The sequence below is a fragment of the Ailuropoda melanoleuca genome, chromosome 20, assembly GCF_002007445.2.
Source record: "Ailuropoda melanoleuca isolate Jingjing chromosome 20, ASM200744v2, whole genome shotgun sequence".
Taxonomy (NCBI): Eukaryota; Metazoa; Chordata; class Mammalia; order Carnivora; family Ursidae; genus Ailuropoda; species Ailuropoda melanoleuca.
This window is the reverse complement of record NC_048237.1, coordinates 10,233,289-10,255,707: the sequence shown is the minus strand read 5'-3', so window position 1 is coordinate 10,255,707 and position 22,419 is coordinate 10,233,289. Positions and strand designations below refer to the sequence as shown.

Sequence of the window (22,419 nt, the reverse complement as noted above, 5' to 3'; positions counted from 1 at the left end):
ATTCCTGCTAGGGCAGGATGCCTCTAAGGGCAATCTTTACTCTGGTTCCTTATCTAACTGCTGAGATCTTCTCAGAGCTATGCTGAGTCTCAGGCTCTTCCTACCCCTTCCTCCCTTCTTCCCCCTCTCTTTTCACAGGTTTCAGATTGATTGTGCCATCCAAAGTCTCTCCCTTCTATTCCCACTCTCACTACCCTTTATCCTTCACAAGTATCTCTCCCTTTAAGTCCCTTGCACTCCAAATTCCATCTTGGTATCTACAACCAGAAAACACAAACTGACAAAATCAGTAGCAAGAATGGGCTGAGAAAGCAAGCAGTAAGATAGGATTTTTGAACTGTCCACTTCTCATCTGACAAAGAACTGCATCCCAAGTGGCGGGAAAGCTGATAGTAATATGGGAACACCTCCCAATGGAGGGGAATGCCTTTGCCAGTAAGACTGAGACATGTGAAAGCTAAGGAGGGAACAATGCATAAAAAGGACAGTGGAGTCGGTTGGTTATTATTAAGTTGTATTGCCCTGAAGGGGGATAATGAACAACCTGATAGCACCTAATAATAGTTAAAGATTAAATATAAAAATCAGAAAAACTTTCTGGTGGTTTACAAAGAGGCCCTTTTCTCCCACACTGGAAGAGTAGATACAACTAAGGAGCAAACCCAGGCCTAAATAGTTGCAAAGCCTCAAAAACAATTAAACGCTTAGTGAAGACAGGTCTATTATGTAAAAGTTCTAGCTGGAAAAACCTGGGATCCAAATGGGGGCAATTGGGTTAAAGCCCCCGAGGATTATGGCTCTACAGACAACCCTGCAGAGAGGGCGCACCGCTCAATTAGCACGTGCCCTACACAGAAAGACAAGACTCTGCAGAGGCCTCTCTGCCACAGGCAGCACAGGCCACCTTCAGGAGGGGCCCCACCCTGCCCCTGGCTGCCAAACTGATAACTAGGGGTAAATTCCTGCATAATCTGTGGTGACAAGCTAGGACTGATAAGAGCGGAGCTGTAAGAATTAGTCAGCATGTCCTGACAGCCCAGAAGAGGACCTCTATGGCTGGATTTTGAGGGTGCTTGATCAATGGAGGAGGACTATGAGACTGTATAAGCAAGAATAAATTGACTCTCTTGGGACATGAGATTTAACACTCTGGCAAGGACCCCAGGGAAGGAGCAAACTTGCTATTAGGGTGGCCTCGAGAAGCCTGGAGAAAACGATAGCCTATGCCAAGGAAAGCAGAAATGCCTGAGTTACCACAGTAGGCAAGAGAAGACGGGATAAAGAGGCTAAAGGAAGCAGGCATACTGGAGGGAAGCAGCACCGCTCCTGAAGGTGACCTGTGCTACCCTGGCAGAGAGGCCCTCGGTAGCGTCTCCCTGCATGGCGGATGTGCCAGCTCCTAACCAGGACCGGTACGCCACCTCTGCATCACATTTGGCATTCTATGATGCCAAGTGGCCCACTAGAGGATTCTATTTCATGGAAGAACCAACAGGACACTTCATTTACAAAGGCTGTCAGGAATTTGCTGGTGAAGAAGGAACCAGCATCATCACTAAGAACTTTAGTGCGGGCTCTCCTCTGGAGGTCAGAGCCTATGGTACCAGAGGTAGTCACAAAACTTGGCTTGTTGATAGTGACAGGGCTGATGGGTCCCCACCTAGAGACCAGGTGGCAGCACAGAAGCTGGAAGAACAAAATTACTAGAATGACTGGAAAGGCTAGAGGGGCAGTTGGCTGGCCAGGGACTAAAAGGAAAAGATACCAGAAAATCAGAGACAAAAAGATCCACGTGAATGGACTTACAGTTGTGAGCATGAAGTGTGAAGATTTTTGTGTCACATGTTAATGCCCATCAGAAAACACGTACCATGGAATAGGCACTAAACGACTAAATAGGCAAAATGACATGGCAGTTGACCTGTCAGCCTTTATCACTGACCATCTTGAACATACAAGACAGGTGCATGCCCACAGTGGCAGAGATAAAGGCTATACTGGGGCCCAAAGCATGATTCCCACTTAGCAGGGTCAATCTAGCTACCTCCATCTCTGAATTTCCAACCTCCGAGATTAAAGTTCAGCATCCTATATGGCACTCATCCCCAAGGAGACCAACTAGTCACTTGCTGGTAAGCTGACACTATACCTCTTCAAGGATCAATGATTCATTCTCATAGGAGCAGACACTAGTAGACACACTCAGACATATTCTGAGTGTGGGTTTGCTTTACTATCTACAGAGTCTCAAACACCACCACTGTCCAAGGTCACAGTGTGTCTATTTCAAAGACATGGAATCCCACAAAACACAGCATGCAACCAAGGAATGCATTTCACAATGAAGGACACGTGGAGGGGTCCATGACCATGGAATACCTTGGTTATATCACGTACTGCACCAGCCAGAAGCCACTGGCCTGATAGAGCACTGGAGTGTCCTGGTTGAAGGTATAACTGAAACACCAGAGTGGAAGCAATTCTCTCAAGGATGGGGTGCCATCATCCAAGATGCAGTATAGGTAATAAATCTATATGGCCCTGTATTTCAAGTAGGAAGAATTCATGAGTCTGGGAACCAAAAAGCAGAAGCAGGAGTGGCCCCACTCACTATCATTTCCAGTGACCCCCAGGGGGTCTTTGTATTTCCTACCCTCATTACTCTAGGCTCTGCAGAGTTAGAGGTCCCATTCCAAAAGGAAGTGTACTCTGCCAAGGGACACAGCTTTCTTTGATATCATATGAAAACCTGCAAAGTGCAGAGTCCTTCATTCTCCTTTACTTTGGGATTTAAGACATAGGCAAGACATCACCAACTACACCTCTATAGCTCATGATTAGACAATGTGCATTACAGAAATTGCATGTTTGAGGTCCCCTGTACATCTGGGTCCAGGACTACTTTATAAGGTCTTCGGGTGTTAAAGGATTATCCTCTGATTTACCTGCCTGCTGCTTACAAAATTACCAAATCACTTGAACTGCCTTCCTTGAGGGCTGTTTCCTGTAAACTCTCAGGTCAGTGAGAGATCAAAAGAACCACCTGCTGCCTGGGGCTAGGGCTGAGTTGGCTGATGAGTCATAGTTTATCTATTTAACTCTTTCCTATTTGCCAGATGTGAGCGACACTACTTCCCTCTCGGAAAGCAGAAGAGGAAACACAGCATTATAATGAACACCAGAGAGCCCACGTTTAAAATAATGAGTGTTTGCTGTATGAATGGAATGTCAGAAATCATATTTTTAATATGCAATGGCTAAATGAAGGTCACTTTTTCTGGAGTGAATTAGGAAGTAAACAGATGCCGTTTGATTGTGTTTAGGAGAAAGAAGGCAGGATTCTGACCACACCCTACCTCCTCTAAAATTCCTAAGGCACTTGTGATATTTTGTTGTGGTGGGTAGCTGAAATATTTGAATTTTTGAGGAGTAGGAAAATTAAAGTTAAATCTCACTAGCTCACAGAAGCAAAAAGAAAGAGAAATGGAGAGTTTAGGTATCTTTTCTCCTAAAGCATCTGAGGCACCTTCCTTAAAGTAAATTTTGCACAAACAGGATCCAAAGTACACGTATTCTACAAAAACATTTCTTCTAAAAAATTCATAATCAACAAAATAACAAAGATAACTATTAGGACTTAAAAACAGGAGCAGTCAGGGGTGAGGGGGTGAGGAAGAGAGAGAGGGAAGCAAACCATAAGAGACTCCTAATGAAAGAGAACAAACTGAGGATTGATGGAGGGCAGTGGGCAGAGGGATGGGCTAAATGGATGACGGGCATTAAGGAGGGCACTTGCTGTGATGAGCACTGTGTTATATGTAAGTGATGAACCACTAATTTCTACTGAAACTAATATTACATTATTTGTTAACTAACTAGAATTTAAATGAAAATTTGGGGGAAAAAACAAACAACAGCAATCCAAAAAGTTATTTTAGAATAAACTGTACCCCAAACAATTTCATTTATATAGGCCTGGGGTAGAAAAGAGAAGGATTAGTTTTCTAAAGATAAATGCTTTAAAAGATGGGGAGTCTGGACAGTATCCCCAAAGTTGCCATTTACTTGGCAATCATGAACATCAGTTTTTAGGTCAAAGCCATAACTATGGTATGAAGGAGGCAGTTGTTGGTTTTAAGGTCCTTCAGTGGAGTTTTAATTTCCTGGAATGCAAGGGAAGAAAGTTCAGGCCAACCCAGCCAGTCTTTTCTGAAAGACGGCCAAACCTTAGTGACGATCTGATTTGGGCAGCCAAGAAGTCTTAGTTTTGATCTTTTGTAAGGAAAAGTTGGGACTCTGCCCAAGACAACAGAAAGGGGAAGAGGCCGGGATGGGAATAAAGACTGAGATGATGACTGCCTACACACTGGGTAGGCATGTCCAGTTTGAGGCCTCCTGCTTGCTTGCTTAGGCCTTGAGCAATTATTGAGTTACTGTTGACTGGGCCTTTCCATAGACCATATATTCACATACAGTATCTCTGTCGTATTGTTTTAAAACATTTTAGAGAGGGTCTTATCAGTGACAGTGGACCCTAGCAAGAGAGCAGGACCCTGTGCCTCTCCAGAACCCTTTCCTGGGAGGTCTAAATCAACAACTTGACTTCTCTGTATGCTGGACATCAAGGAGGGTCACTGGGCTGGGAGCCCAGACACAGACAGCGGTGTTCAAATGGCCTGTGGCGGCTGCTTTCTCAGGAGCATATTACTAGAGAGGCAGTATGGTGTAATGGCTTCAGACATGGGTCATGAAGTCAGAGCTGGGTCAGCTCCAGTTCTGCCACTTACTAGCTATATAAATTCCAGCAAGTTTTTTATCTCTATAAGCCACCATTTCCTTATCTGAAAAAGAACAGGTAAATACCCACCTCATGAGAAATAATGAGATAATATATGTAAAGTGCTCGGCTTATAGTTAGTGGTTGACATTTGTATTATTTTTATTACCAACAGAACAATGAATTGCGGAAAAGGGAGACAAGAGGGTAACTCCTCATCTGTGATTCTGTTTCCCAAGTTGTATCACGGTGCATGATTACTATATCCATTTACCTTAATGCATATTTGAAATACAAATGAGATGACAGGTGTGAATCCCATTGGGAATGAAATACAAGACATTATCTTTTCTTTCTTTTCTTTTTTTTTTTTTTTAGAGAAGGGAGAGAGAGAAAGAGAGGTGGGTGGGGCAGGGAAGAGCAGAGGGAGAGGAAGACAGAGAATCTTTTTTTTTTTTTTAAGATTTTTATTTATTTATTCGACAGAGATAGAGACAGCCAGCGAGAGAGGGAACACAAGCAGGGGGTGTGGGAGAGGAAGAAGCAGGCTCCCAGTGGAGGAGCCTGATGTGGGGCTCGATCCCAGGACTCCAAGATCATGCCCTGAGCCAAAGGCAGATGCTTAACCGCTGTGCCACCCATGCGCCCCGAAGACAGAGAATCTTAACCAGGCTCCATGCCCAGCCCAATGTGGGGCTCAGACTCATGACCCTGAGATCATGACCTGAGCTGAAATCAAGAGTCAGATGCTTAACCTCCCAAGCCACCCAGGCACCCCAAAATAGTATCATTAAGAGAAGGCTATGACTTGAGGAAACCAGGTTATGGCCTTGACATTTAATTGCTCCCTTTTGGGAGTATTCTTCCTGAACTCCACCTTTTCGCTTTCCAAGTCTCCTAAGACATCCGAGAATTCACATTTTCAACTGCCATTCAGTTACATACTGAGATTTTAAGATGCAGGTAATGATGAAATCTCATAAGTTCTTTCAGTCAAGAAAATTTAAAAACAAAAGAAAACAAAAAAAACCCTACCAGGTAATGAAAAATGAAGCTACCATATGTCCAACTTGCTAACAGGCAAAATCATAGCAAACTTCAATCTAGTCGCCACCAATAAAAGAAAATCTTAATTGATCTAATTTTATCAGAAATAATACCTCATCCCCAACCCCTTGGAAAAAAAAAACTTACTCTCTTACGAAAATTCTCATTAAAAAGCTAACAATCTTGCAGTGTTTTGCTGTTTTTGTTGAAAAAAAATAATTTCTTCAGTGTATTGCCTTTCCTTGGAGATAATATACACAAAGTCCTAAATATTTACCAGATGATACAGATCTGCCAGTGTTTTCAGCCAAGTTTCCAAAGTTTTATGACATCACTTCTTGGACATATATCTAACAATCTGGCCCATAATAATTTAACTGGGGAGGATTTTTCCACCTTCTTCACATGGCCTTTAGTTCATAAGCCTCTGTGTGTGTCCAAATGAAACGAACACCCTGCAATCCTGAATGTCCTTACTCGTTCAGAAGCAGTTGTTATCAACAGATAAATATACAGAAAGTTTATTCTCTGGAACAGCTATTTCCAATGAAGATACCACGTGTTCTGGCTTCAGTACAAATTTATTTTCTTGGCCTCCACTTACTCAGATCTCAACTATCTGCTGTTTTAACAAAGTATCTTCTCAAAAGTATATTTCAATTCAGTTTTCCTACACTAGCAATTTTCAGTTCAGGTTCCACAGAGTCAAGTACCAAGCCTGCCTCAATCAGAGTAGTTCCACTTTTATTGCTCTCTTTAAGCTTTATCATTCTATTTCAATTAAAAATTTAAAACATTTGGGGGAAAAATTTACTTTTCTGTAATTATAAGCTTTAATGAAGAAGAAAGTTCCATTACTTCAGTTACTAGAATCTTTTAAGTAATAATAGATTTTAAATGTCATATTCCCATTTAAAAATCTTTCAAAAATACTGTATGCCTCTGAGAAATTACAAGAAACAGGGAGGCTAGTCCTCCACATCCTGTCCCAATTGCCTGGAGGGTCTGACTGCCAAAAATCTCAGTCTTCCCCATGGGAGTTCCACATACATATCCAGCCAGGAAGGTCACGTTCCATCCAGAACTCCAGAGGAAGAAAATGATCCAGAGGGGTGCAAAACCAGGCCAAACATTCACTACAGACAAAAATTCATCTATAAAGTAGTGACCCACTTAATAAAGAGACATTATCCTCATTCTACCACACTATTATTTTTGCGTTTCTATGTGGGTCACAGCACAGAAAAATCCACGGAGAATTTGCTAGGGAAAATATGGAAGTTATAATTGAGGATTGTTGACCCCACTTTTCCACTTAAACTGTCACATGAAGGAAAAGGTGAGACCACAGGGAGTAGCAAAACCACATTTACCCAGACACTGGGATTTCATAGACAAGAAAATGTTTTTAAAGAATCAGGGATCTGACCTACAGTTGCTTTTTCTCTTGCCAAGCAAATATATGCTTAAAGTGATAACTCTCAACTATTACCACCATTTTGTAAAAGGGCTTTTAACACCAGAAAGTAAAGAGATTATAAATCTCAGGGGGAAAAAAGGGCATTCCTTTCCTCAATAGGTCACTTGGCCCTCTTGCACTGACATCAGCATGAAAATGAGCCACCCTGGTCCCTATTTTGGATTTAAAATTTTGTTTTGTTTCCACTTAACCAGTGAAAAGTACTTCAAGGCAATCCTAGTCAACACACTGGGTATCCAGAGGAATGAGGCCAGAGGATGCTGGGATATGGGCTCCCAAAACAGCCTGAGCCTGAGGCAACTGGCCCTGAGCTCAGTAACTGGTGGGGAAATCCCTGTGGGACAACTCTAGTTGTGAACTAAGGGTATCCAACAGAAATCCAAGTGCATCGTGGCATTTTATGAGCTTTGCTGTTCTCTGCCCAGCCCTGGGAGAGAGATGGAGGGGCCAGGAATGCACATAGTCCTTAGCTTTCCCAGTCAGCTTTCCAAGCTTGGTGATCCTTTTCCAGCAGATGGCAGAACACACCCATAGAAAACTCCAAAGCCACCCAAGGTTTCTGCCTCTCATTTGGTCCTTGGCCTTATTTCTTTAAAAGCTGGCCATGAGTGAGAAGAAATTCTGCAAATAAAAAGCCCCACCCACGTTCCATCCCTGAATCCTGTTTACTCAGTGCTTTGTTCTTCACAGAGAGGCTGAACTCCTTGGAAAGAGAGGGAGCACAAAGTCAAGAAAGCCTGACCAATAAACTGCAAACACCAGGATCAACATGTTCTAGCTGTTAGAGAGCCAGCATATAACTCATGCATTTTTTAAAATTCCTAAATCCAATCAAAGCTGTCATTAATCTTCATCACATGTGTTTATACAGGTAGATAATAGCTATGAATTATCTTTTCTAAAGAAGCCAATGGTTTTTACATTGCCTTGTTCCAAGTCACATAAGTGTCCAAAGTTACTATACAGTAGGTCAGAAGACCCAAGAAAACCAAAAGGGTATCTCTCTACTGCAGTGTGTTTTCACAAAAGCAAAATCATATTTCAAGCTGAAAAAGTATTTCCTAAAATGCACTCTAATTGAATATTTCAGGCACAATAGTAAGTAAGTAGGTCACTTGCTCTCTAGGATTCAAAGAATATCAGCCTGTGGAACTCCATTTCTATCCTGAACAGGAGAGTAAAAGGGAAAACACTACAAAACAAGAAAATCCACCCCACCAAGCTCTTTACAGCAGCAGCTGAGCTCAGGTGTATGATCTATATGACCAGGAGTTCTGTAGATAATTTTCAAAAACTTGACTGACCTATAAAAGTATAAGGAATTGTGCTTCCCCCAAAATCTGCAATAACCACATCCACATCACCACGCTTCCTTTTACGCATCTTCTAGTCAGAAACTGGACCCAGGAATAAATGCCCCAGAAACATTCCTTAAATAGCCCAAATTTGATTGTCAAACCACACCCCTTCTTCAGGCTCCCTGTCTTTTTTTCAGTGTCTAATCTGGTCCTGCTCCCACCCCCAATTATCCAGCGTTCTCAGGGGTGCTCCACACTCTGTGCTCTCCTGGATGCTATCTGCCATGTAAAACAGAATGTCAGGGCTAGAAAGGATCTGACAGAGGAATTAACACGGCTGCTTCTACAGATGAGGAAATCTTAGCCCTGAAAAATGAACTCCCCACAACCACGCCTTGCCAGTCCAGAGTTACAACTCCACCCCTCAGTATCCTTGTCCCTTGAAGCTTGTCAGGTTGTTCATTTTCACTAGACTATATGCATGGGGCCAAAGTAGCTGGCTTCATTATTAGTTCTCTCAGAAAACACAGCTTTAATGAACGAGGGGTTCAAGTTTAGAAATTTCAGAAAAGACTGGTTGGAGCAGACACAATTCTGAGCAGTAGGTCCTTTCCATGTCCTCAAGTCACATTCTGCCTGGAAACAGATCACACTTTAAAATGTAAACATAGAGAACTGAGCTGTGGTGACCTGCCCCTCGGCAAATGTAAAGAATGTAAGCTTCAAGAGGGCAGGGATTCTGTTTTATTCCCATTTGTACCCCTAAAACCTGAAACAGAAAATGGCACTGAAGAGCAGCTTAACAATAAATATTTGTTAGATGAATAAAATGAAAGATGGAAGCATCCTTCTTCCCTTCTCTCTGTAGTCCATCTCTACCCTCCTTTTGCTCCCTGTTGTACTTAAGTCTAGTTCCTTTGATTAAAACTCTGTTGTCAGGTAACAATCATTTATACGCCAGTAACCTTTAAGCTGCTGCTTGGAGTGTTTGGAATTTCAGTTTTACCCTAAAAGAAGGCTTTGGCCCTTCTTCAGGCCCAGTCTCAGTGACCAATGGAAAGCCTTTGTGGCCAGGCCCCATCCATCCTCCTCTTCACACAGGACGCCAAGCTTTGAATTCTTTCGAAGAACAGCAAACTGTTCAGAGGAACAGCTCCCTTTATAGTGACCTCCTGATACACTCCTGTGGCTCTCCTTAGCTTTCACATCTTTGTAAAATAATCTAAACCCCTATCTTCCTGCTGTCTCTATCTTCCTTTCTCAGCTATTGAAACCTAGAAGACAGGCTGCTGTTGCATAGTTAGGCTCAGCCATTCTGTTAAATAAACGCAAGCCGCAGGATTCCCACCGCTCACTCTGCGAAGACAGAACACTTCACTGCATTAAACCGGAGCCCATCCTCATCCAGTCGCACACTAGGGGGTACTGTTGTTATATACAGATCCCAGGAGGTGGAGGAAGTGACAGAGCTTGCAGGGTCCTGGGAGACATTTCTAGTTGGGCCTCTCACACAACCCTTCTGCAAAGTTTCTCAGAATCAAAGACCATTACACCCCCTCGAGCTACGTAATTCCAGGGTAAAGCTGCCACATGGTGCGATGGGAAGAGAGGGCTGAAGATGTCCAAACTAAAGGTTTTATTCTACAACTCATTTAATACACAGGCTCACATAAGTATTTATGACAACTGCTGGACATTCATAATTAACCCTCACTCACCACTGGAGAGGAATATTCTGTTTACACAACCAAGTGGCAAACACTGTCAGGCAGAATTAAATGTATCGGAGGCAACCAGAACAGCTGGGAAACACTTGAGTTTGTCCCTGCTTTTCACAATCATCTTTCCTGGTATGTGATGTCTAAGACGTTGGGAATGAACGCTTCATACACAAACAAATGAATATCAGCCTCTCCCAGCCCCCAGCTTGGCTCTCGCACAAAGCTTGCAGGCTGCCAGAGAAGCTTCTCTGGCCTCAGTTAACTCTTTGCTTGAATGACGGCAGACCTGCACTGCAGGAAAAGCTCCCTCAGACAGCAGAATGCCTTTTCAAACTTCTGAACAAACCATCATGACAAAGAGTATTTTGTAGGGTTTGTGGGTTTTTTAATATAAATTGAGAAAAATGTGTATTTGAAAGAAGTTCTCTGAATGAGACTCACACCTAACAGTACGAACATTAAACATTCCCACACAGAGAAGAATGGATCTGCACCAAGGGAAATAACTCTGGTATTAATCCAAGGAGAAACAATCCCTCTCACCCTGCCCCCCACCCCAAGCTAGGGTTTCACACCCTTTGTTGGTTCACACAAATGCTAATGAGCAACAACTCACCAATGCTAATGACTAGGACTCTCTTTGGCTTCAAAAACAACCCAGCCAAGCTAGAAACCTTCAAGAATCCCCAAGTGGTTCAAGAGGGACTCAGCCAGTCTGAGGTACCATTTTAGGGCAAACAGAATGGTTTCCTTTTTGCTCTGAACCCTATTCCTAAAAGGGACAGAATCCCAATTACAGATCCATCAAACTTTCAGACAAAATGCAAAAAATATCCAATCCTAGCTTTTTTGCAACAGCTAGCCTGACATTTCAGGGAAACTTTTAAGAAAAGTGGCTCTCAACCTAATTCCTGCTCTCACATAGACAAAAGACACACTCCCATCAATTACCAAGGCTGACTGCTGCAGTATTACTTAACTAGGACCCTTAGGGAACATGTCAGAATGGGAAGGTTGGGGGATGCAATATGGGGTATAGTTTGAAAAAGGCTTACTCTGAGAAGGCCACTCTGAATGGTCCCCTAGGGGCATTCTGCTCAACCTCACTGGAAATCACTAAAGCTAGCACAGTTATATGTCAATGGCAGCACACAAGGGGGGTTAGCATGAGACATTCAGTAAGGTCCTGATAAACAATGGGTGAGCATTTCTGGTCCTAATTCCCTTAAATTTTATTCTTTAAAATGAAAAACACAAAGACAAACCCTTGAACCTGTTGCTATCCAAAAACTTTCATAAACAAAATGCTAATTGGTTTGAAAAGTAATAGCATAAAGCAAGTTTTAATTAATATTATGTTATATTTTTTGAAATGTGTTTTACAATCATTCCCGTGATTTCCTAATTCCAACAGTGAAAATGACATCTTGCCTTCTTAGTAAATTCAGCAGTAATCTCAACCATGTTTGCCCATTAGATTCACCTGAAAAGACTGAAATGTCCTTGCCTTGACACCTTAATGGATTGCCATTTTTCATTGGCTCAGGTGAGATCTGGGCATCATACTTCTTTAAACTCCTCAGGTGTAGAGCCAGGTTGATACCACTCGATTGGTGTAGCCAGGCCCACCACCTAAATGTAATTAACTACCTTCTTTGAACTTTCCCATATCTGAATTTTATTCTGCAAAATGAAGTTAAACAAGAGTTCTTCCATCTGAATATAGGCAAAATAAAGCTGTAATCATAAAGAACTTTGTGGTAATGAAAAAAGAAAGTAGGTACTTCTATCTTGATATTTGAAACCAATTGTTGGCACTGCTAACAAAGCCACAAGATGTCGATGAGGTGGCGAGATGATACTCCAAATATGCAACAAATTTGTAATCTGAGGTAGAAATATATTACATTTCTTCTCCAAAGAATTTATTGCATTGCAGAATTTAGCATTAAATTCAAACAAAGAGGCAGCAGAGAGACAGAAGAAGGGACGTGAGAAGGTTGCATCATGAAATCTAAATGCAGATCCAGACGGTGGAGGAGAGGTTTAAATCCCTTGTCCCTGTGATTCAAACATACCAAAGACACCTAGGAAAGAAGTAATCAGTGTCAAGGCCACCCTGCCTGCCTCTCCTTTGCTTCCCCAGAGCCAGCCCCACTCCTCCCTGCAAGGCCAATGGACCTAGTGAGGCTCCTGGCTGAAACTACTCAGATACTCTCTGCCCAGAACGGTAGAGAGCAGTTTGCCGCTCAGGGCTGGCAGAGGTTAAGGGGACATAGATCCTCTTGGGGCCTAAAACATCACTCAGCACCAAATGAGGTCCTGGTAGAGAATCAATACACCGACCCCTAGAAATTAGGACTCTCTCAGTCCCAACTTGGCTCAGGAAGAAGAGGCCAAGTGGCCCCCTTCAGATACCCAAGTTGTGAGGTGGCAAATTTCACCTTCTCAGAAACTGAACTCCCAGACCCGCTTGGCTGGCAGAGGATGGCACAGCTCCACTCACTCACACCTACAACATCACCATGACAGTAACACAGCTGGCTACTTAAGGACAAAACATAAGAAACACCTTACATAATCAAAGACACACAGGTGACTTGCATGGACCTGTGTTGGAATTTCACATGGGCAAAGTCTCTAGCTCCTTCCAAATGTATTTTTAATGACCTAATTTGGTCAGGATTTTCGTGACACCGCTTAGCAACCAGCAAAAAGTAACGTCCCTACCCCTTCCTGCAATACACCCACAACCCCTGTTTCTACTCTTTTCTCAACCCTTCCCAGTCAGGGCAAACCCGTTTTCAGTTTCCTAAATAGGGCCTGGGCCACTACAATGATTTTTCATGCATTCATCTCAAATTCTTGCTTCTGGTAGACTAAAGCAGGCTTCTACTAACCAACCTGTTATAAGCACACACTGTGCTCCAGGCTCTTATCTCAGTTTCGTCTTCACAACAACTTATAAGGCAGATTTATTATCCCTATTTTACAGATAAGGAAATGAGAGCACAAACTAAGTAATTCTGTTCAAGGTCACACAATTACTAAGCACTAGAGCAGGCTGTGAACTCAGGTTTGTCTAATCCTAAACTCACGTTCTTTTTTTTTTTTTTAAAAAGATTTTATTTATTTATTTGACAGAGAGACAGCCAGCGAGAGAGGGAACACAAGCAGGAGGAGTGGGAGAGGAAGAAGCAGGCTCCCAGTGGAGGAGCCTGATGTGGGGCTCGATCCCAGAACGCCGGGATCACGCCCTGAGCCGAAGGCAGACACTCAACGACTGTGCTACCCAGGCGCCCCTCAACTCACGTTCTTTAAAATGATAAAGAACCATGTGCTAGGCTCTGATCTAAACACTCGTCAAACCTAACTTATTTAATCTTCACACAAACCTAGGAGAAAGGTACTATTTCTACCACTGCCATTATTATACAGATGAGAAAACTGAGGAACAGTGAGATTAAACAATTCTTAAAGTTTCAAAGTTCATAATTGGTAGCACCAGGATTCAAATCCAGGCAGGCTATTAAGTATTCAGGCCTTAACCACAGCACACACTGCCCCCTCATTTTCCCCTGTAACTTTCCACATTCATTCATTCAAATGTTGCTTAGGCTTCTTCTATGCACCTGACATCATGCCAGGTATTGCAGAAAAAGAGCCAGTATTTGACAGATTCCTTCCCTCACAGGGCAGCAGTCTACATGGGCGGAATCAGCAAAACAGCCTTAAGAAAGAAGGTTCTTACCAGAATGTGAAGCCAGGTATTGCCTGTTTAGGACAACAAAAGGACTGGAGCACTGACACAGGCAGGATGACCTCACTGAGCACTGTGAGTGAGGTGAATTTGGAGAGGTGGAGAGAATGATCCAGGAAGGGGGAATAATGTGAGCAAAGGTAAAAATAAGGAGGAGGACTGGGGAGAAGAGAAAGACCTCCCCCACCCCCACGCACTCAAAGCCAGAATCTCTACTGCTGTTTTATGTATTCACTATCTCATTTAATCTTCATGGCAGGCCTATAAGACATCCTCATTTAACAGATAAAGAAAATGAGGTGTAGGGGCACCTGGGTGGCTCAGTCATTAAGCGTCTGTGTTCGGATCAGGGCGTAATCCCAGCGTTCTGGGATCGAGCCCCACATCAGGCTCCTCCAATGGGAGCCAGCTTCTTCCTCTCCCACTCCCCCACCTTGTGTTTCCTCTCTCCCTGGCTGTCTCTCTCTGTCAAATAAATAAATAAAATCTTAAAAAAAAAAAAAAAAGAAAAGAAAAGAAAATGAGGTGTAGAAAGTCCAACAACTCACTCAGTCACACATCGGCCAACAAAGAGAGCTAGGTTTGCCTGCTTCCAATACCCCTTCTCTAAACCAGGAGCTCTTCACACAGCTGAACACAAACTTATAAGGCCAAGGAATCAGGCAAAGCACCAGCAAGGCCAGGCGACATCTAACCATTCTGATTTCTAGACACCTTAGAGCAACTGGGGCTCTTTATCTTCCTCCTGACCCACAGAGGGGTATGTGCTTTTTCTATGTCGAAGCCTCTTCCTGTGTGTTCCCACTCCAAACAAGCTCCCTTTCTGCAGACTGACATATCATGACTTGCCTTGTCCAAATATAGAGTAGGCCTCTAGAGTCAGTTGAGCTCACCAGGAAGGGCCTGGCTGAGGACAAGCTCTCTGCTATTGGGGCCCACTGGTGGAGACACTAACTAGGCCTGGGGGACCTCAAGGATCCCCTAATCCAGACCCGTCAGTTCAGAGAAAAAATGGAGGCCCGGAGGAGGAAAGGGAGGGAGTCACTAAAGGCATTCCCTCACCCACCACAAACAAACAAAACAAAACAAAACAAAACAAAACAAAACAAAACAAAACAAAAAAACCCTAAGCTCCATAAAAATGCTTTGGCAAGTGGAGGTCTGAAATTCCTGCAACAGCTTGGAGAGGAGGTAACTAAGGTTCTGCCTTCCCACAGAGTCTGTCTTTAGATGCCAGTGCTGCTAAGACTGAAAAGAGCAAAACTGTTTTCTTAGCAAAGTTCAAGCTTGACTCAAATTTTGTGTTGTTAGGATGGGGGTATGGGTGGAGGGGCATCAAAATGTGAATCATCAGCTCTTACTCAGCAACCTGGGGAGTGTGATGTTTGGGGAAAGAACGCCTTCTTGAGACCTTGGATTTGCTCTCTTTCCTCTGCAGGAAAAGCAGGCCCTGATGTTATAGCACCCACCAACAGCTTCTTATAGCATGCCTTTTACAGCATCCACAGCCTATAACAGGAACAGAGGAGTCGTGATGCTTCTGCCATTTTTCCCTTAGGTGGCCTTCTACACAGCCTTGTAGTAGACCCAACCTGAGCAAAAGAGAATCTGGTATCCAAAGAGTAAAAGCAGCACCCATTACATCTCTGTCAGAATGTTTAAAGTGTATATCAAGATCATTATTCATCAAACTTTCCTTCTGGGAACAGATATAGCCCATTGCTCTTTCTAAGGCCAAAAGACTATGTGTTACCTTCCATTAATATTTCCCTGTCACTCCTCAGTTTCACTTCCACCAATCATCATATTAGACCATAGCCAAAAGACATAACTTTTTAAAAATGTACTTACCTTAATGTGCTCATAGTATTTATAGGTCAATTTCCCCGCTAGCTGCTTTTAGTGCAGCTGTACAGTGTGTGAAGAGGATTTCTTCTCATTCTCTCTGGTATAGGCAAAATCCTCAGAGGGACCAGAACCTAGATATGTTTAAATAAAACAGACCAATGACCCTGGGCTGTATCATTCACACAGTAGTGGTTGGATATGCTTTTTTTTCCCTAATCTAGGATCTATTGACCAAAGTAATATGAAGTATTAGGAACCTAGAGATTGGATGACTTAAAGGTGAAGAAGTTGGACCATTCCTTCTTTCTCTGTGTTTGCCTCCTATTCCTCTAACCGTTACTCATGGTTAGGTTTCTTCATGCACCCTTCTAACTCTCTCAAGCCCTTACATGTTGGCATTTTCTTAAACAAATTCATCTACTCACACCCATGTCTACATCATTCTCAAATCTGTACTTCAACTGATATCTCTCTTCAGAACTTCAGACCCAGGGAGTCTGGGTGGCTCAGTCAGTTAAGTGTCTGCCTTCAGCAAGTCGTGATCTCAGGGTCCTGGAATTGAGCCCCGCATCAGGCTCCCTGCTCAGCGGGGAGTCTGTTTCTCCCTCTCCCTCTGCCCCTACCACTCGTGAGCACTCGCTTTCTCTCTCTCTTTCTCAATTAAAAAAAAAAACAAAAACAAAACTTTAGACTCATTCATCCAACTGCCAACTACACATCTCTAGGATGTCCCACAAGCTCTTCAGACTCAGCATATAAACAACTGAACTCATCATCTTCTCTATCACCTCCCCATACCTTTTTCTTTTGTTCTGTTCTCTGTCTTGCTGATGGCACCACCTTGTATCATTGCCCAAATTAGAGACCTTGGAATCCTCTCTCACTCTTTGCTCCTCCTCACCCAAGGTCCCTCACATCCAATTAATTTCAAGAACTGTCAACCTCTCTTGAATCCAAGCACTTTTTTCCACTCTCACTGCTACTAGTACAGGTTAAAATCATCATTTCCCAAATTTGAGATGTCTACCAACTGGTTCTCCTGTCCCTACTTGAGTGCTTCTAATTCATTTTATATGCTCTACCCAGTGATCTTTCTAATATGTATATCTAAGCATGTCATACCTCTCACTAAAAATTCTTCTGTGGCTCCACTCTGCTTTTAGGATGAAGTCCAAATGCCTTAACCAAATGAGGAGACTCCGCATGACTTGGCTTCCATATACCTTTCCAGCCTCATCTCTCACCAGAATTCCTTCATGTTTCATGTTCCAGCCACAATGAATCTCTTTGATCTTCAAACCTGATGTTTTCTCTCTTGCCTCCTAGCCTTCCTGGAATCACAGAATTATATAGAGAAAACGTTGCTTCTCTTAAACTTCATCCTTATCTTTGGGAAATTAAATCCAAGTCAATGAACATTTACTGTGTGCCCACCAAAGGAAAAATACCTTGCCAGCTGCAAAGACACTTACTGTGTAAGACGTATTCCATGCCTTTGGAACTTGCAATTTCGTTGCTTCTCTTAAACTTAAGTTTAAAAGGTCCAGTCTCTAAACTTTAGTTTCTTTCCTCAAACTTAAGTTCAAGCCACACAAAGAAATTATTTGTCCCCAACACACTTGGTTTGTGCCTATATTCATTTTGACCAGAAGGTTTCATCCCCTTCTCTACCAAGCCAGGGCGACATTTCTTTTCCCTATCTCTACACTTCAGAGAAGCCCCAACTGGTTGTTAATGCCTAGATTACAAAACTCTAAGTTTCTGTTGGCTTCTTCAGCTGTTGCTTAAGTCACTCCAACTGGTATTGATCACCCAGGATTCCCAGGAGCCAGAAACCCTGCATTTAGTAGCTCTGTGGGGTGTTAGATTTTTAAGTCTAAAAGACTGGGGCTCAGAAAAGGGGTAGGGGGAAGAGCCACCCTGAAGAAATTTAATACCCAGAATTTCTGATTGCCCCTGGTCACACACAGAGCAAAGTGATGGAGCTAGGCAAAGAACATCTATCTAGAATCAAAAGACTATATTCTATGTCTTTGCTGAGTTAGGAGTATGATTTAACGATGGAGTCATGATCTTGTTGATAGTGTTCCCTCGTATCAGTAGGCAGATGACTAGAAGGCTTCGTATCACTAGAATTGCAGAAAGGTCCCCTCTGGGCAGACAAATGGCTGAACATCACCCCTTCTTCCTGACTGGAGGCAGACTTTGTACAGAGTATGTGCTGCATGTCCCCATATAGTTGGCCCTGCGGACACCTCAATGCCTTCTAAAGTCATGGCTATCACAGCATAAATGGAAGACACTTTTTCATGTTTCTCGCCACCTAGACCTGAACAAGAGGGCATCTACTTTCCAAACAGACAAAGTTATTATAATACACTTTGCATACTTCCTCTCTACTGGAAACTCAAGTGAAGTTTCCTAATGTCTTGAACTTTCACCATCTGTTTGTAATACCCAATCCTGACCCATCTACCCCACCCTCAATAAGGCAGAAATTGGATTGTTCTCAAATATAACACAAATAGAATTCGTGGCAATCAGAGTTTTACCCAGAGGTAGTAATAAAACATTATCATCCCTGGCTGACCAGAAGCCCAATAACCATCTACAGAGAGAAACAACATGAAAGTGTCAAATAGAGTAGAGAACATGCTACAGCTGGGTTGAAACACTAAAAAATAAGGAATAGGATGTAGAGAATCAAGTAGCTATTTGTCCCATGCCTTCCTCCCTTTGATTTTTTAGGCTGGTTCGATTCCTATATATTTCAAGGTAGGGCATATCCTACTTGAATCTGGTTTGGGAAGCAACTGAGGATTCTGGGTGCTTCTTTTAAGGCAGGCCCTGTGCTTTACTTTAGCTGAGTGTTCCTGGGTTTATGACACCTTTCCTCCCACCTATGACAAAGGAGGTTTGTGACTGTATGTCAAACAGCAACAGTAGTAAGCAAGAGAGTTAAAAGACTGGATGTGGTATCAACCCTATGTTTCACCAGCATCCCTAGAGGCCTGAAGATTCAGCCGCTGTGGTAGCAAAACCTCCCCACAGGACTGTACATGGAGTGACCTTCATATCTCCCACACCTCTGGTATGGCCTTGTTACTCAAAGGGCATTAACCCCTGCATTCGCTCTAAGAACCTGTCAGTGAGTCTTTCAGACAGTATCAAATAAGGGAATTACTGGTTTACAGGCCAAAGATTTTTATTGAGTTTGGAAACATTTATCAATTCCCTTCTCTGTGGAAAACAATGGGTTTAGCATTAGGGTATAGTAGGATAGGGTGAAGAAGGGCTTGAAAGATGGGAGGCACAGCAAGCTTCCCCTCACAGGAACTTAAAAATGGAAAAAATTGACACAGACACGAAATAAATAATACAAAAGAGGGACAGAACCCGGGTGTCTAGGGTTGTGCTTGCTCAAAGAGAATGAAATGTGTAATTGGCCATACCATCAACACCTTTTAAATGTCTTTCATTCCTCTAGATGAAAACCTTATCATACCTGCCAAGGAGAGAAACTACAATAAACAGAAATATGCTCCTTGGGGAAGATTTGTTTATATTCTTTTGCTATTCCCAAGACACAGGTCCTGAAGCCTATTTTCAAGTTGAGCTGGTTTTTGATGTGTGTGAAGATATGGACAATAAGGTAGTAAAATGGCTAAATAAATCAAAAGAATTGGAAAGGCCCACTGAGGCAAGATTATGATGTATCCACCGGCAGGCATTTGGGCTCTACAGCACACACCTGCTGATCCAAGTGGATGCCACAGAACTGTGTGCCCCTAGGGTCTTTTACAGCCTGGGGAGACAGTAATTGCAGGCCTAACAGGAAGGTCAGTGAAATCAACTGAAGAGCTCCCCAGCACACTGCATTAAATGCCATAAAAACTGGAGGCTTTGCTGATAAGAGAAGTGTTGCCTTGGACAAAGTAACTCAGGATACGGCATATCCTCAGTCAGACCCAGTTGGCTTGATTGTAATTCTTGACTCCAGGCCTAGTCCTGAAAGACATCAAACACAGAGGGAAAAAGGTCTGAGAAAAAATACAGCTTATTCCACTTGGAGGGCAGGGAATGAGACATGTAACAGATGGAATGGGGAAGGGCAAAGGGCTTAATAAAATTCACTACAGGATTAGGCGTTCATTTGATTAAAACCAGCGTATGTGGGGCAGAAGCAGAACAAAACGACACCGCTCTGACTCATCCTGCTTCAGGGTGTGCAGCCACCACCATGCAGGCGAGACCAGGAGGAAGCCATAGACACAGTCCCTGCTAAGGAGCATCATAACTGGGGAACTGGACTGTGAAGGTTTTGCCTTACTCTTTAATGTCATGAAAGTCTTGGCCACAGAAACAACAATCACCTGGGATATAAACAGAAGAGCTGTTTTGTATCCTCCGTGCCAAGCACAGTGCTGCACATGTCAGTGCTTAACAACTGTGCTTTGATTGAGTCTAACCTCTTAGTTATGTCCATGAGGTCCGGAGGGGTTATAAGTACATTCGGTGACCATAGGTCCAGATTTGCTGGATACTCCAGCCTGCACTTGTATCAGCATAATCCATGATGCACCCTTTCACTTGCAAAAAGGTATCTGTTTGGAAAGCAAATTATATTTTACCTTAGCTATACAGTCTTTCACCAAAATGAGTATTTTCCACTGATTAGATGATCACACACACACAGGGGGCCCTTCACTTTTTCCATTAAGTAACTCCTCAGTCCTTCTAAAACCTGTCTTTGGGGGACTTTGTGAGGCCCTTTTCTCTCTAGTCTCCCTTTTTATCTCTCTGCCTATATCTCCATTATTTGTTCCATCCCTCTGTTTCCTTCAAGTCCTGTCTCAACCTGGGGTGGGGGGACGGGCGGGGTGTTGGTGAATCAGTTTCTCTGTGTCCTGTGAGTCCTGATTATTTTAATTCCTTCAAAGTCTCAGAAGGACACCACTTCTAACACACCTTTCCTTGCTAATATTCACCACCTTTCAAAGCCTGACTTTAATATACTTTTGTGCTGACAGTCTCTACCCTTTTTCCTGACTTACCAGAGACCCCTCCAAGAAGGAGTGATAATGAAGTGAAGGAAGCAAGGGAGGAAAAAAAAAATCTTACTACAAATAAATAATTCAACAAATAATGTGAATGAGGTCCTACACATGGGCAAGGAGTTGAACTCTTAGCCTTGTGGATTTTTCTTATCTTCCAGAGAGAAATAATTGAACTATGTGCTTGCTTTTTAAGCAGGGAGTCTGATTTATTCCTGGGACTTGTGTCTATTTCTTTTTATTTAACATAGTGCTTACACCAGCAGGATTCAAGAACAAATTCTATTTTGTTCAAGATAAATCATCATTCACTTCGGGAAGCCCAAAACCATCACGAAAATAAAGACAAGTAGGAGGAAAAAGGGATGTTAGTAAGAACTGGATCCATTAATGAGTTTGGGATTTTGATATTTTTTATGTAAATCTTTTTCAACCTTTCTCTCAGACCATGAGTGGAAGTTTATTACCTGGTGTGTAAACTTCTCAGCTTTAGGCACCATTACTAATAAGGAAATAATAGCTTATCTATAGCCTGTGTCTTCATAAAAGGAAACAAGAGACTCATTTGGCCATATCAGGTGCAGGACTAAATTAGGAACCTTAAAAAAATAAACTCAACTTCACATAGTGTCAAGTTAGAATCTGAAGACATGGATTGGAATCCCATTCTAACCATTCCCAGCTCTATGACCTTGGAAAATCTCCTGGGGCCTCAGTTTCTCTGTACAATGAGGAGCTCATATGCTTAAACTCTACCTATCCTTCAAACTCTATGATTTGATCATTAGGCCAGTGAGAATTTCTTTCTTCCATCAGCCCCACAGGAATGGTATCAAACGTTCACTCTATCTCCTACTCCCATGTCCCACTACTTATCTTCTAATACCCCTTGGATCTCTATGCTACCTCATTGCTCCCATCTTTCACTGAATCAGATGCTCTGGATTACATAACTCCTTCAGGGTGATTTCTGGCAAATGAAAACTACCTCTGCTCACCGTACCTGGCTGCGCTTTGACTGTAAGCTCTCTGAGCACAGCAAAATATCTCAGATCAAAGGGTCCATCTGTCTTTAGCTGGAAAATAGAGTTTGAATAATAAGTTTGCTAAAAATTGGCCAGCTCAGGGTCACCACTGAGAAATCAATTACTCAGCCTTCCATGCCTCTCCTGAACCAGGGTGTGTTCAGGGGATTCAACAATACAATTTCAACCTCTGATCCCCCTTAGCAAAGAATGTTATTTCGTTACACCTGCCTAGAAAGGTACCAACATTCCCTGACCTGCTACTGATACTCACTGATTCAAACCTGACTCCAGACCTGTTTGCTTACTTAAAAGAACCTAAATAAAGCATCTGTGACTTATTTTCCCTTAGTGAAAGAAGAGTTTGCAGGATATTCTTGTAGTGACCCTTGTCAATCTCATTTAAAAA

The 22,419-nt window shown here is 42.7% G+C and overlaps 1 long non-coding RNA gene across 1 annotated transcript in view; it reads right to left on the bottom strand.

Moving 5' to 3' along the window:
* LOC117797225 overlaps positions 1–22,419 on the bottom strand; it is a 56,732-nt gene that overhangs the window by 12,455 nt on the left and 21,858 nt on the right. Inside the window, exons 3-5 of the long non-coding RNA XR_004622144.1 lie at positions 19,683–19,939; positions 17,054–17,262; positions 15,935–16,062 (exon numbers count right to left, since the gene is read on the bottom strand). This is a non-coding gene — a long non-coding RNA (uncharacterized LOC117797225). The remainder of the gene's footprint in view (positions 1–15,934; positions 16,063–17,053; positions 17,263–19,682; positions 19,940–22,419) is intronic.